Below are 17,224 nucleotides of genomic sequence, written 5' to 3' on the forward strand. Positions count from 1 at the left end.
TCAGAAAGGTTGTCATGCAGCTAGCATACATACCAACCAAAACAAATAAGCTCACCGCCCTAGCGATTCGTCGGATGTTAGTTGAGAGGGTTCCCGACACAAAGGTCGAGCAGGAATCTCCAACCGTAAACTGGCGACTAGTGTGGGGCAACATCGGTTCGCAACGGCTGTCCTCCAAACAGAGATCAGTCTTGTACTTGCTGGCACACAATAAAATAGCTCACGGAGAGCTATTTTCCAGGATGAATCGTGGATCCTAAGCTTGCGCAGAGTGCTCCCAGGTGGATACAGTTGAACACAAATTTGCTTTGTGTTCCAGAGTGTCCACAGCCTGGAGTATTCTGATGCAAGCTATCCAAAACGTCGAGCCCTCCTTTACTCCCTCATTCCAAACCCTCCGCTTACCTGTTCTAACAAATGTTAGTAAAAGTAAGCGAATCCCAATCCTACGATTGTTTGCTAACTACATCATCCACATTGTTGGAAACAACAATGCTGTGATTGATGTAGAAGTCCTTAAATGTTCATTGTAACCTTTGTAGTTGTTTTTCATATCCAGTTTTTGTTTTCTTTGAATTATAAACTAGAATTTAAGGTTTTTTATGTTTTTTTCTAATAAATGTTTTATACAAAAAAATGCATCACCTTACCTTTGCTGCTATGGAAGCCCAAATCTCCATAGCAGCGGTTCGAATCAAAATGGTTACGCACACTTGATTTGTACAGGAAATCTTTGTTCTGCTTTTATTTCGCTGTACTTTATCAGTCGTCACCAAATAGACTGTTTTCACTTCATTTGCCTGAAAATTTGCGAGAAATCTTCATCCCAATCTTCTGCTGAATGTTCTCCGATGACTTTTGGATGAGCTTTTATCTAAAAAGATGTAATTTATAGTAATTATTGTTGCAAAATACGGACACAAACATCCGTGTGTCTTACCTTCACACTTTTTCACTTTACAATGAAAAATTTTCGGCCTTTGCTCAAAATCACCAAATACACAAATTGAAAAAGACTAAGTCCCAGAAGAGCAAGAGCGAAGAAAGCCAGTAGAATGTTAGAAAGGGATGGACTGTGAAACAACCAACGACAACATTCAAGCTTGTTGTGTCGAGGGGGTTGAGAAAGCTAGGAAACGCATAGAAACGGGTGGAAATCGTGCAACAATGTCAGTTGGGATCCGCTTGACTTTGACGTTTGACCATTTCTAAATCACATGACGAAGCGGTTGAATTGCCAAGTCGTCTATTACATTGTAGTACATTAGCATCCTATCCTATCTTTCGCCCTTATCTCAACATGGATTATAAAAGATTCAAGTTTTAGAAGAACATTTTCTATATTATCATGCATCTTTAAAACACTGAATGTGTAGAAGCTTGGTGAGAAGCGAATGCTAACATCTATCAATACTTCGAGCAAACCTAGTCTTTAAGAACTCGACTCATCAAACAATTCACCAGTAAAGTTCTGCAGAATAGAAAAAAATCTCACATCTTTGGCACACCAGCATCCCGCGGATGCCCGCTGTAACGTGTTTGAACGTGGAAACTTACGCGCAATATTCCTGGTGCGATTTGTAACCCCGCAAACTCGTAAAACCGATGCTTTAAGTGTGAGCTTTACGTTTTATGGCGCTCATATCGTACCCACGATGCTGCTGGAGGCGTGCAACTGATGCCCGTCTGGCTGCTTGTACCCGGCCGGTTAGAATATGGTTCGCTTCTCGGGTGGTCTTTGAGTGGAGGTCATCTAGTTGTCGCTTTACGAGCTAGCTTTCTTGGGTTCACCGTTCTTGGTTGGTCTGCTGGTATGCAGTGCGAATTTCAGCTCCAGTCAGCTGCAGTGCCATATGCTTCTGTTAGGGAGTGCAAACAAATGAATAAATGTATCGCTTACTGTACGTTCTGTGGGATTGATGGCGAGAAATGAATTGTACACAGAAGGTACTAAATATCGTATTGAGGTAGATAACATAAATCTGAAAAAGAATAACACAATTGGTTTCTAAACCAATTGCAAAATATGTGAAACTAGGTTAACTCCTTACGTAGCAGGCAATTTAAAAAAAATGCTTCCCTAAACCTTATTTTATTTGCATAATATTATTACGACTTAATTGACTAAATTTGACTTAATAAAATTTACATGTTACTTACTTACTTACTTAGGCTAGATTACCAAACAAAATTTAGGTTGTCGTTGCAGTAACTCCACCTTACACTTCTACTTCCATACGTAAGCAGAAATCTTTCTTTGCATTTTCCTCCCGAAGTGGTTGCAGGTACGGTTGCAGGTTGTCATAGTTATAAAAAAAAAATTTTCGCATACGCTAGAAAATTCATGTGTTTAGGTAGAATCCATGCTAAAAAAAATATTATACCATCGTTTCCCAAACAATCGGATTGCGTCCGAACGAGCCACTGTCTTAGTTTTTGATGATTGTAAATGTTGTAATTTAGCGTACTGAAACTAAAAACTTCGCACCAAGTGATTTTTCAGTCGCATTTCATGCGGAACAAAGTTGAAATCAAGAGAATTGATTTGACATTGGACGCTTAGTAAATTACACTCGTCGGATCGCATCGATTTTAAGTTTTGACAGCGGATCGGGTCGATGTTATGGCAACGCCCGCTGGCCTCCGATACGTGTAGTTTGGCTATCAAGTATATCAACTAAAGGGTGTCCCGAAAGTATAAGCATGATTAAAAAAATAGCCAAAAAGAAAAACCTACTCCAGAATCTGAATTTTTATTAGATAAACAGTGTTTGCGGTGGGTTCTGGACTATGTTCCAAAAAAAAAATAAATAAAAAAATTAAAAAAAAATCTAACGTTTGCTAATGATCGCACTTTTGATCTGACGCTTCCCATCAGGTTTAGCACAGATTTGTCCCGAACGATTTTCGACACTTTCTTCCAGTGTTTTTTAAAAACTGTCGATGTACTCCGCAGCTTTAAAATGCTTTCTCTTTAATTTGCTTTCACAATAACTTAATCGGTCTGGATTCAGGGTAGTTCGGAAGATTCATTTCTTTCGGCACGTACCGTGCCTCATGTTCTTCATACCATGCGATCGTGTCTTTGGCATAGTGAACAGAGGCCAAATCCGGCCAAACCAACACTAGACGAGCATGTTTTCATGGGCAGCAAACGTCGATTCAAACACTCCTGGTTGTAGGTATCGGTTCTCATCGTCTCCGTTGTCATAAACGGTTCGGATATCATCCTGCATTCGCAAATGGCTTGCGACACCGTCGCTTTTTTCCGATTTTTTCGAGAAACATAGCTTTTTAGACTTCTTCGACATCCTAGCTTGAGTTTTGTAGTCAAAATTTACGTTCGACTCATCATCTATCACGATGCATGAGGATTGGCGACACAGCAGCATGTCGTACAGCTTCCGATCCCGATATTTAACGCATGCGGCCTGCTTTGAACTCCGCTTCGGTTTCTTATGTTTTTAATACGTTTTCAAATTCAATCTTGCCTTGGCACGTTGGATGTTACTTTTTGATGTACCCAGCTTTTGAGTCACATCGCAAATGGAATTTTCGTTTCTTTGTTTGAACGCTTTTGCTGTTTCCCTCCCGGTCGAACTGTTGATCGACAGGACCAGGATTTCGGCCACTTTTCGGCGCATCCTCGAAGCTGGATTCCATTCCGGATGGCGCTCCTTCCGATTTCGCTAATTGACTTAGCGAAATGTTAGGAGTCGAGCACCAGTTGTGCACAATGTTTTTGCGTTTTTTCGACGGAAATGCCTCGCATTTCAACAGACGTTATTGAAAAAAAATAGTTTCAATCCACTAGCTAATAGCTTTGAATGTAAACAATCAAACGTATTAAGAATCAGCTGTTTTACGTCATCCGTTTACAAGAAAAGTTAATCACAAAACCTTGCTTATACTTTCGGGAGCATCCCTTTAATCCTCGGTTTATGCATTGGGATCATCATCGTCATCTGCTAAATGCAACGAAAATACTTACTTACTTTTTATGCACAACCTCCATTATCCATTATATCAACTTGGGACATGCACGCCTCTGTCCACGTGGACGCCCAAATAGCCAAATAATCTTAAGCAGTCAAATGTAGCATGCTAAAGATCACTGCTCTAATACGCATTTTGCAGTAGATAAGCAACGCCAAAGTTCGCCGTACTTTTAACCGGCTCCTAAGCAGCCTCCGTACATCAAACTCTAAAAGAAAATTTTAATGCGCATTTAATTTTCTAGCAAGACAAAAAAAAAACATGTGGTCCTTGTCTGACTTGTGGTTTCATGCTTGTGGTTGTGTTGTTATATGTGCAGCTGATGAGCTTGCTTAGGACAGTTTGTTATGTAGTAGGCATGATTTTTAGCTGTGGTAGTCACTTGTGTGTATGAATGTTTTATTCTGTATGACTGATTTATTGAGAATCGAACTGCAGTTTTCCTGTTTAACAGAGTGCTACTTTGTCAATGATACCTATTTGTCTGTTGTTGGACACTGTGCAACAATCACAGAAAAAAACTACTCTAGCTCCAAGCAAGAAATACAAAGGATGTGTGGAGTTTTACTTTCTTTTTAATTGTTTTGTCAATCATTGAGGGGACAATCTTTCTATATATGAGCTGAACGGCCACAGCCGGATGAAAGGTGGGGGCGATCAAAATAGGCCTCGGTTTGAAGTAGCAAATATCACACTTAAATAAAATCTGATCATTTAGCCCTTCTCCCCCTCTCGCAGCCTACAAGGCTCCCACCTACTCAGCTTAACATTGTAATTCGCCACCGAGCAGAGATGTGAATCATATTCATTTGATAGAATGTGCAAACAATGTTGATGGGAGGAGGAGGAGGGGAGGGTAAGGTGGGAGGGGGGGTTTGATTAGGAAAATGTTGCAACCATTCGACGAGGCACCTTCGGCTTGGTCTTTTTTATGACGGAACACTTGAAGGTCGCTCATTTCGCTCAATGGTAAACCCGTCTCTGATTGTGAATTTTTATGTGTGCTGTTGCATCTGAATATTTGTGGTTAGCACTAGTTGAAGACACGAAAACTTCAGAACATATTGGTCATAACTGTTGAATAAAAAATAAACATATTTTATTCGTAAGGAACGGAATGCGATCAGCGCATTGCTAAATATAGATTCTATGTTATGTTATTATTTTCCAACATAATCTATAATTTAGTTTTTATCGGTAAAAATGTTCGACAAACATTTCCTAAGCCGTTTTTCTCCATTTAACAACCACAAAGTTCCGTAAAGTACCATGTGCTGCTTAAGAAGCCTCACAGTTCCATGAAGTACCATGCTTCGTTTATAAACAAGCCTCTTAGTTCCATCGAGTTCTAGGTGCAAGTAAAAACGCTTCATAGTTTCATCGGGTTCCACGGTCTTTTTAACAAGCTTCAAAGTTCAACCGTAGTTCGATTTTTCCTTAAGCAGCCTACAAACAGCTAGAGGGTTCGATTTATTTGTTTTTGGCTATTTGGGCGTTCAAAAAAATCAATCGGTGCCATTCTCATCATCTGGCCTGACCTGGTCTGGTCCAATTCGTTGCACAATGAGGTGATTATTGAGCCGATAAAGCTTATCGTAGCATCGTTTCCTACATTACCCGTCCATACATACTTCTGCTTCTTTTCCTAACGACATTCCATTCATGCCAAAACTCCGTTTGTGCAGCTTCCCCACGACTGCGGCTATAAGCGTTTAGTCATTTGTGGAAAGAGTTAATGAGTTAATGAGTCGTATGAAACTATCGGAGCTATTAATGTTCTATACAGTTCCAGCTTTGTAACTCAACATTCATGTCTTTTAATTTAATTTCATATTTTATTTCTCAGTTTGTTCTGGGCTGTACTAATTACCTTATATCTAGTCTTAAAAATACTTAAGCTAATCTAAAATGACTTTAATCTAAACGGAACACAGAACAAAAGAAGGCAGCTAGTCTACCTTTGAAAGGAAAATAGGAGAGTGAAGGAAAGATTAGGAAGTGGATTTGATGACAGACAAATGAAGTTTTGGACGAATTCAATGATCCAATGCGATGGACCTATTTGAGCATCTCTCTTACGTAAATTCGAGTAAGTAAGAAGGGCCGCTAATGCTAAAACCATCATTTTGCATTTCGCTTTGTTAATCTCCAACCCCACCAGCTCGATCCTTTGGTCTTTGGAAGACTTTGTTTTTTCCTCACAGGCGAGTCTCAAACCAATGATGTGTTTCTCATCAGCGTATGCCACATTCTGGATTAGCTCTCGCGTAGACCTTTGGAGGTAGTTAAGAGCCATGGAAGTTGTACATCCACATTCTCCTGACATGTAATGCTGGACAATTTCATTCTTCCAAACCTGGTAAGCTCGTCCAGGATTCCAAAAGAGCTTTTTCCGTCGTATACTTTTACCCTAGCTGTTCTGCCATAGCCGACGCTAGAATGAATAAAGCGATGATGGGAGTGCAGCTGCGGCTGCACCATCATCCTCAAGATTGTCGCCGTATGGTAAATAATGCAACCAAAATGCATTGATGGTAATGCATACCGATCTATGTGAATGCTTGCGGAGGCAAAGATCTAAAGTCACTTACTGTGTGAAGGATTGAATGACAAACAAATACGAAGATCTACCAGACTCAAACGGGAGCCGCTCGGGGCTAAGGCTCGTGCTCGTTGCGCCCATTTCTTTCTATATTAGCAGACGCGTGCGATATTGTTTAAGGCGAGCAAACTTGCACGACAATTAGCAGGTTTCTTAGCAGCTTGTCTGAATAATCTGCTAGGTCATGCTGGCCATGGCTTACCAGTGTATGCCACGTAGCCATATCCATAGGTCCTAGTTGCTGCAGATCGGCAAGATGGTTAAGTATACGTGTACGCATGTACACACATGTACACCATTACAAAGCGGTAGCAATCTAAACGTCAGTGGTAAAATGCAACTTCACGCGCCCATCAAAAAGCCACCCATTAGCGCCAATAGGATAAAAAGCCGAACAAATGCATATATGATCAGGGTAAAGAGTGCAACGGTGATAAAAGACAAATAAAATTGGCAAACTAGACGCAAATGGATAGAAGAAGCAAGTTATGAAATATAATTGTTGAAGAGAAAAAAAAGAAGCTGAAACGGTGCGAAATGCGCTTCACTGTTTTTCACTTTTGTATTGAAAAAGATCAATTAGAAAAAGAAAGAAAACATGCGTATGCATTCATAATGCATTTCTATTTATTTTTGTTTTCGCTATGCTTTTCTCTGCCAGACGGTGACGTGTCCCGCGGTGGTGCGTGGTTTGCATTTGTGTTGTGTAGTTTGAGGCGCATGCAAAAATGCAATTTGCTTCGCGAAAGCAGCGGCTGTTTCAGCCATATCCATTCACCCCCATTTACCTTCCATCTAGCAGTCACCCTCCCACCCCCCCTCCCTGCCCCTTTCCTCCAACAATTGCACATTGACAGCTACCCTTCCATGCAGTCCCGTCTGTGTCGGTTGACAGCGAGGCGTTTACTTCGAGGAACAAGATTTCCATTCCATTGCCTGGGCCGGTCCTTGTCTGAGCCAACGCTGCACCACTGATCGAGACATTTGATCGTGAGCGGGATGGCGTGCGTTTAGTATCCCTGTTCCCCATCCCATTTCCGTTTGCCGCGACGGAGTTTGGATGCGATGTCGTAGCATGACGGGGAAAAGTTGTAAACGGAGAAGAGCGTCCAGACGTCACGCGGGCAATGCATTGACCTCCGTGTGCTGATTGCAGTGCGGGGCACAATATGGCGCTGGACTATGGCATGCTTGTCGGTTTACTATTGCTGTACGGTAGAAGGATCTTACACAAGCGAGCAGCTTCCACGTAATGATGAATTAAGACTAATATATTTACAGTCTGAGTTTTATATATTTTATTTCTTTTCGTATGACGACTCTACGCCGTATTGTCGATCTGAGTTTTATGTTACATTAAACAATTCTTTCTTTCCTGTTTAGATAGTCACATTTAAAATTTTATATTATTATGCAAAAAAATAGGCTGGACACTGGTATAAGCAGCGGTAGAACTGAGTATCGCATCCGTTTGCCCGTTTGCTAAGACCGTTTTCCCGTACGCAGGGCAAACTATCCCGCAAAAACGAAACTTACGAAAAAAAAAAAATTATTGATCCATCAGCGATTTTCCTCATAACTCTGTGACACATGAAACATATTTGCAAGCCATGTCTATCGATCGCGACTGGCCCAAACAGCAGCATCTGCTGTGCCATAAACGATTCACGTGGAAACCTCGTCGAATAAATTCTCTTCATTCTCTTCTGGCCGAACGAGCCTCATCAACAAGATGCCCTGTGGGGGTCAACCATTTCGCCTTACTCCTCCATGTCAACCCATCGTGCCAGGAAGCGGTCAAAAAAGCGAATAACAGTAGGTCGCATCCGGCAACCTTCACCAAAAAAAAGAAAAATGGCACCGTTAGACTGTTCTTTTTTTCTTTTTCCACCTCTTTTCACATCTCATCTTTCTCAGCCGGTAAGTTCACTACGTTCTCGCTTTTTATCCTTGGTTTACTTGCTTCCAACCCACAAGCCTTTAACCTTTCTCTCGGATCTTTCTCCCTGATGTTTATCACCCACGTCGACACGCAGCGTGTGCGAAAGGAAAGCGAACGGGACGGGTTACGGATGTTGGTGGGCCTGCTTTCGTTTCATCCTCCCGAAACCGATTCCGATCAATCGATCGATTGATCGAAGCTGTGAGGGCCCGTGCACTGTCATTAGTTAGTGTATCTTATAGTTTGATTCCCTTTCCGTTGTGGTTGGTCTCACGCTTGGTCTGCCGATACTTTCCAGCTTTACCCGATCGTTTAGAACGTGGAGGACGACGCATGAATACTACAGAGCGTTGTTTACCATAAAATGTTTGAAAAAAAAAAAAAACGGCAAAGGTTATCGGCTAAGTGTTCTTATGCAAAATCCCACAGAACGAGTAATAGGACGGAATGGTATGACGGGTAGGGGGCGCGTGATGCCACGAGGTGTGGGAAAGGCAAGAAGGAAAAACCCCGTTGATTTCCGATACGCTGACCACACGGAAGATGACAGCAAATCGATAGGAAGCAAAGAGGGTGTTGAAAATTTGTCAAAAGCTCCCATCGAACAAGATGGCGAATGGAAACTGCCTCGGTACCTTGTGCCCCTGGTGAGACATTCGTGCTCGCAATTATGGAGCAAAGCAACGGTATCGAAACGAACCTCGCAACCCTTCCTAACCATGAAGAAAATGTTAAAAAAGAAACAATTAATAGCACAAGAATGCAAAAGCGATATTATGTGAGAATATTTCGTTCAATCAAAAGACTCTCCGCCAAAAGCGACGAACCCCCAACGTTGCTGTGTGGGGAAGTTTTTTTTTCTTCCTTGCGCGTACCAGAAACACGGAAACGCAACGCAAACGAGTGTTTTCATCGATATGTGAATGTTTTTAAGTACCTCATCCGCTCGATCGGTACGCTAAAAGCCAACGCTACTGGATTTACGCTAAGCTAACTCGCGTATGCTTTTTAATCTTCTCTCCTGCCGCTTGCTTTCCGTTCAGTTTGCAGTTTCGCTGCAGCCATCCGGAATTTATGATTTTCCTCCAAATTGTCTGCAGCAGCAGCAGCAGCAGCCGGCTTATGCGCCGTTAGCCGTACGTTGGCAGAATCGAAATCTTTGAAGCTTTCGCGTAAATGCTGTTGCTTAAAAAGAAAAATGGTACTTCCTGCTGTTTAAGTTACGCGCGTTTTATTTCTTCCCAATCTTTAGCATCGCGTTACAGGAAGCTGTTGAAAAACGTGGTAGGGTAGCGAAAAGCGTTTGGATATATTTATTAGACTCTTGTTCTTATGTATTCCACAGCAAAGGGATGCGTATCTGCAACTGTGCATGTCACTACCTTGTTGATTGGATTCGATCGTCAGCGATAAAACGAATCGCTTCTACATGGGAGGACAATTTGCGTGCGATTGTTTACAAGTCGTTTTTGAAAATGTATTTCAAAAAGTTGCAATTATTCTGCCAGCTGCTGCGTTGGACGGCGTCATCATTTATACAGAAACAAGGAAAATTGAGCGTTTTGGTATATTTTTCCAATTTGGTGATGTCCTACCGCGCCGTTGGAATAATGGTTTGTATTGAAAATTTATATTCTGTTCGCACGATGTTATGGTAGTTTTATAAAAAAAGAAAGCTAAAAATAACTTCGTCTGTTTCGATGTAACGATCCTTAAAGCTTAGAAGCTCCTACATAACGTTGTCTCTTTGAAATGAACAAAAGGGATTTTTTTCCAATTATTGTTGTAATAAAATAGGAGTTTTAAAATGATTCAACAACTAGCTCAACTAAAACTAGTTTCCCGCCGTACGAGGCAGCGCAACATTCTATCATCATCATCAATGCGAAACATTCTGCCTGCAACGGACTGATAGAGAAACGTAGAAACTATTGGAAAACAGTACATTGTGTCGCGGCTGTAGCAGTTCCCTTTACCAAACTACGGTACCGCACCGGGTTAAAGGGGTTAAAGCTTCGCTCCTTCAGTCGTCATTGTTGGCGGTTATCTTGATGGTTGCTGCAAGGTAACGGATCCTATCCGCCACAGTTCCTTCCCCAGCACTTGCAAACGGGGGTTCGAGCCTTCCTTCTTTTGGTGTCGGTTGCTGTGTTTATCTCCTGCGGACTAGCGGACGACACCCTCGAGTACCAGGTTCATCGGTTCAATCGTGATGAATTTTAGGATCCAAGGTTGAGGAAAATGGAGCTGCAACGAGAGAGAGAGAGAGAGAGAGAGAGAAAGAGAGAGATTGGGATGCAAGCTGCTGCTACAACCTGGAGAAGGAACGGATGGTTGGCACCACAGGGTGTGTGGATATTGAAGTACGGAAAGCAAACAGGGCAGAAGGGGTCACGAGTGGGTCATGTTCTGTGGCGATCGGGTGTATGGTCTCGCTCGCACACATTTCTATCGTGACGATTAGGGCGCAAGATCTTGTATGCTGAGAAGGGTAGGAAAAGTGTAGACCCTATCATTGCGAGGCATAAAGCTGGGCTTTAACTGCAAAGCAGGAAACGGGAAACGATGACCGAAAAGTAGAAAATTTGCTATTAGATAAGCAGCGTCGTGTTTCGCGTTTGGTTCTTGTCGGGAAGAAAACTGCTAATGAATGCCAAAAAAAAAGCTATAAAATCTATCATAGGTTAAAATTTAAAATTTCAAAAAGCTTACGCCGTCGTACCTTTGGATAAATGAAAAAGTTTTTATTTACTAGAAGTTCGTAAGAAATTGCACATGAAACTTAACTCTAGGTGCATCGTAAAAATCACGGCGCAGATCTGCTTGGTAAGGTAACTTAGGAAACAACAACGACAGGAAATGAAGGACCAGTAAAAGCCCTTTTTTTTACTGCGTGCTTTGCTCTCACTTGAGCTTAATTTTCGTCCAGGCTCGAAGTCGGCGATCACGATGTGGCTGTGATTTATTTCTGCGCTCAACCCATCGCCGAGGGAGAGTGCGGTTCGGTTTCGTCCTTAGCGTAGTGCTCTCGAATGCGTTTGGTTAGGTGATCGAGAACAGCTTCGACTTCACGGTGGAGCCAAGCAAAAAGACAATTATGCAAGTTGTTGTTACATGAGACATGGAAAATAAAGAGAGCGAAAGAGAGAGAGAGAGAGAGATTTCGCAGCCCCAACTGCGCAGAGAGACAAGAGCTTCACGACCGACTCAAGATGACTTGCGATCGTGTGAGGGCCTGGTTTGGTGTTTACTCTCATTGTAAAGCAATGGAAGAAGAGAAGCTTTTGGGGTCTTAAGATTAGAGCAAGTGACCGCAAGTGACAGAGAGAGAGAGAGAGCGAGAGTGAGAGAGAGAGCGCAGCTGTGTGTGGGTGCTAATTCTCCCTCATGTAATGGGGAGGCTGAGCTTTTTTGTGTGGTTGGGGGGGGGGGATTTTAAAGTGCGTGTGAGCGACAAAGAGCGCAAACGAACGATCGCGCGAGTGGTGTGTAGGTTCTTTTTCTCACCACGGTGACTGTGTCTGTCGCTTTTCGATTGCGGAGAAACTCTGGGGCTTCAGCCGAACAGACACCGAACCCATTTCCATTCGGCCGCTCACCGACTGTGGACGTCGTCGGTTGATGTTTGTTTCTACGTCTGTAGACTTCTGTGTTTTGACGGTGGTGTACGCGGATTGACGCTCCCACCAGAAGAATCACGCGCGTCAACCGCCGTTTTTGTGATTGTTTGCTTGACAGACACCGGGACAGTGTACCGGTGTGCCTACAATTCCTAGTGCTCCACTGAGCTTTGGTGATGTTACGGGGGAATTAGCTGTGCGTGCCAGTACTCCAAAAAATTTGTAAGCAGCACACCAAACGTGTGCGGTACGTGTGGATGTGTGCATGTGTGTGTGTGCGTGTGTGTGTCTCCTGCAGTGCTAGTGTGCCTGTGTTTCCGTGGTTGTATTCAAAGAAAGTTTGATTTTATTACAGTGCGAAACACAAGTGCGCAACAAATTGGTGACTAAAGTTTTCGAATAATTCTTAAGTGCCAACAACCGGCGGGAGAAGAAGCAGCAGAAAAAGGAAGGGAAAGAGGAAACCTTCAACCTGCAGTGTGGGTGTATGTGCGTGTGCGTGAGGGTGGAAAAGCGGGAGGGTGGACCACCATTTTACCGTGCCCATGCCACCCAGTGGCGACAGCATTCAATCGATCCCCGCAGTTAAGTGGTGCGGCAGTATTCGAAAATCCGAAATTATTCCCAAACCGTCACCGTACACTAGTCTAACGACAACTGTCACCAATACAGTGTAGTATATGTGTAGAACCTGAAATCAGAACACCGACACTCACCGAAGCCGTCCTTACCCGATCAACCCGACTGTGAGGGTCCGTGCGTGGGCCACAAACAGAGAACGAAATTCGCAACACATACACACATATACGTGGTTGGCGGGTGAATTCGCGTGGGTAGAAGACGTGGTTGTGCCACGCTGAACAGCGAAGCAAGACAACGACATCAATAAGGGAGGACCACGCATCGAAACTCTGCACCGAAGCACAAGGTAAGCCAAGCAAAGGACGATTGCAATGTTTCTATTCGCGAAACCGATTACTCAATTAAGACGAGCAAATGCACTGGAAAGAAAGAAGAAGAAAAAAATAGAAGGAAAAACACCCGTGACGTATTGAACTTGTCACTCGTTTCACCCAATCGGCACGACGGGACAGCTGTGCGAAAAAAAAAAGCGTGCGTTCCGAGCGCGAGTGCGTGTGAAATCGTTCTGACTGGTGTGCCTGAAGCTCTGCGCTTTAACCCGGGACCCTGTTTGTCCCTGTGTGTCCTTGCGCGAGTTTCCTTTCGCGTTTGGATGTTTGATGCGTTCAGGCGATGGTGGGAGTAGGACCGATAAAATCGAAACGCGTGCCTAAAGGTCATAAGCCGGTCCCCAAACGTTGACGGCGCGTCAACGGTGAATGATGGGCGCGTAGTTAGTGATGTGATTTTGTATTATGGTAAAGACGGCTGCTAACTGTCAGTGGGCTACTCACAACACATTCTTGGATGTGTTATCACTGTTCTCCTAATTCTGGGCTGTTTGTCGTGGGAAAAATGATTAGCTGTGAATCAAAATGTCTTTGATTAAATTATTTTTTAAGGAATAGTAACTTGTAACCCGTAGTGGGGACTAACTATCCAACTACGTGGTATCGGCGTTAAAAAAATGACGTAAAAATCAAATTTATTTCTAATAAAGTAAATCGCAAAAGGAGTTTAAAACGATAAGAATAATAATAAGAAGTTAATGTGTGATACTCGCATTAAATACAAAAAAAAATCGAGTTATTTCGTTTAACAGATATGATGCAAAAGATAATATAAATACTATAATAGAAAAATAATTAATTAGTTTGACGAAAGCTCTCAAACGATGCACAGTGAGCATTATTGTAAATGGTGATTAAATTATGCATTTTTATCATTTTGAAAAGGTATGTGTATTAAAAGGTATGTGAGGTATGTCATTTTGAAATAATGGAGGGAAAAAGCCTCGACATAACTGGTAGAAAATTTACCACAACTGCTCATCCCAATGTCAATCAATGGCAGCGTTCATCCTTTACAAGTTCTTTAGTTAACAGCAAGTGTTAAGTTCATGTTCACGTCATGTGCTAAGCTCATGCATTATTAGCAGAGTGTAAATTGTCCTGTTTGATTGATACTTATCGAGTTCCCTATTTGTGGCAGTTCACAAAATTTTACCTTTGTAAATTGCTACCTCACATCGATCTTAGCAGTCGTAGTTGATTGCAAATGAATGGAATAAAGCAAAAATAGATGAATAATATTGCTTAAAAAAATACAAAGTAAAAACTCGTAATATTCTTCTTTTTCAATTTTAATTACTTTAATTTAAAAACTTGTTGTTTTTTTCAAACTCAATTTAGTTTTTTTTTTGTTTCATCTCGCCAAACGCCCATTGTGCGATTGCAAGACTAAATCAACTCGCAAGCTTTCCTACGATGTACCAATACAAATTAAATCATCTCTCTCATCCTTATACCACTCAACGCTCAATTCAAGCTTCACATCCTTATGTAAGCACTCTCAAGCTGCACACCTCGAAGTTGCTCAGGCGCAAAATTGTAAACAAACACTCATTCGTGGATAGCAGCTCCCTGACCTGCCCGTTCTAATGCGATTTTCCCAACCGTTACCATTTTCACCTGCTTAAGATCGAGGTGCTTCCTGTCTTCTCTTTCGTTTTCGCACTATTTTTTCTTTGTGTGTTTTGCTTGTAACATTTTATTAATACGACCGACGGTTCGTCACGTGCCAAACGCTCGTTGGCACATTGAAAACAAAGAAAGGTTTCCCGCTCGGTGGGATGCATTGGAAATCAGGTACCAATAAACACTTTATCATCAGCTGAAATGGGTTGCCACGGTTGGCAGTTGGTGTAAACGAGCCGGTATTGATTGTGCAGGCTGGCAATCGGAAGCCGAGGAAAATCAATTGAAATAATTTGTTCTGGTTAACTAGATCAACGGATTTGGGTGGTTGTCTGCAGACATAACAAGCACAAAACACCAGAGAAAGGAAGGTTTTTTAAAAAAGTTGATTGGAAGGCATGAAAATTTTATGACAAAAGATTGGAGTGGTGAAACTATGGACAACAAGTTAAAAGTAGATCAATTTTTGCAAATGTCACTCGACAAAAAAAAAACTTTCAACCCCTTAAACAGCGCAATCAACACGAAACTGTTTGTTAAGAATGCGCTGCCATTATTGACAACCATAAAAGCTAATGACAATTTAAAGGTTAATACAACTACAGGAAGCAATGCGCTAGCTCTTCATACTGTTTGTGGAAAAGCCATCACCTGGATTCCCATTAGAAGCAGTAGAAATGCAAACGATTGGCTACGACGTTGTCTGTTCTTCGCCACAACAGGCGAACATGTTTGAAACCTTCAATCCATCGAACTTAGCGCAAAACGGTAGGTGCGAAAACAATCCAATTTGGTGCTGTGTCGCACGCAACGAATTCAAACACAGCCTCCCTGGTTATGTTTAACGTTGCTGGTGGAGCTTTAATAGCACGAGGGAAAGTAAAAGAGAGAGAGAGAGAGAGAGAGAGAGAGAGAGAGAGAGAAAAAACAAATGTTTCCAATTGGATCGCAATTTGAAGGAAATGTCATGCTGAACGTCGAACGTTTCGTCGGTGAGTGTAGCAAAAAAAAAAAAATATTGAAAAAAAAAGTGAGAGAAGGTAACCAGTGCGGCCTAAGCGTATGGTCCAATCACCTTCCAAACGGCCTTCCTACTAATCACCCCACCACTGATCCTCCCGTTCCCTTGCTCCGCACTGTCGCGTTATGCCGTCACCGTGAGCGGTAGCGGGACCAGGCAAGCATAACGAGCATAACAAACGTGCCACTACCAGCAGCCCTTGCATCCACCAACGTTGACGAAGTTTAGGCTAGTAAATCCGGTTTAAAGGTTTTAGCCGCACCTTTGGTAGACTTCCCTTTCGATGCCCCTTCTCGCAGCTTTTTAAGGCGATTTGGTCACTAGCCCCTTTGGTTTCTCTTTCGTTCTCGCATCTCCACCACCGGCCAGCGTAAGGGTAAAAGGTTGGGCACACAGATAAGGCCGAGGTGCTTTTTTATTTATTTATTTTAGTGTGGACTTACCAGGTGATGCAGAGTTTCGCTTCCGTTCCAATGGAAAAAAAGGGCGAGCGTAACGGAGAGCCGTTTGATTTTTCTTATACGCTATCTAAGAGAAGCATTCGAATGACTTTTCCGACGAGATTATGAACTGTGCTTGTGCACCTTTCTCCACTAGATCGTATTAATTATTTAAAACTAAACAGTTGAATGCGTAATAAGTTCTATTTTGAGAAAATGTTTCCATTTTCATTTTCTACTCTTAAGTAGAAATGATTTAGCACAAGTTTTTTCGTGTTAATATGTTGACAGGATTCCAGCTAGTAAGCATTAAGAATGTAATAGCAAGCAAATTAAAAACATGCTCCAAGGACTATATACTTCTTTGATCAGATATCTAAGTCGACGAGTTCTTTTCAAAGTTCTTTTGAATCTTCTGGAGGCGTTGGAGATGGCCCAGTGGCATAGTGGTAGTAGCTCCAGTTTGACAGCTTCTTCTTTTTCTTCTTGGCACTACCGCCCCGATAGGCCTAGGTCTACCATTTCTGGCTTCCTTGACTTGATTTTATCCGTTGCTGGATAGTACGTCGCATGTCATTACTAACCATATATCGGATAAGAAAATGTCATGGAAGCAACCATATCTCGTGCCAGGCCCAATGCCACTTGAGATTGTTGTTGCCAAGGAAAAAGAGAACTCTTCATCAGTCTGGATCTTTTAAAGAGTTCCAGCTTCTTTGTACAGGGTGTTCAATATATTCGAATATACTTTAAAAACGAGCTCAAACAATGGAAAAATAAAATATAATTTTCTGAGTATTTTGAAGCCATGTTTATTTATTTTCTTTTTGGCATATTGTAAGGGAGCACCCTATCTTTGTACTTTATCACGAGCTTGAGACGTTTCTCAAACGAATCGCACGCGCCACGCACCTGTTCCATCGGCATTTCGTCCCAGATCTTGGAAAGAACGTTCTTGAATTGGTCGACTTAGTTCACTTTAATCAAGTAAGATAGTAATCAAGGG

Source organism: Anopheles maculipalpis, chromosome X, assembly GCF_943734695.1.
Source record: "Anopheles maculipalpis chromosome X, idAnoMacuDA_375_x, whole genome shotgun sequence".
Classification (NCBI taxonomy): domain Eukaryota; kingdom Metazoa; phylum Arthropoda; class Insecta; order Diptera; family Culicidae; genus Anopheles; species Anopheles maculipalpis.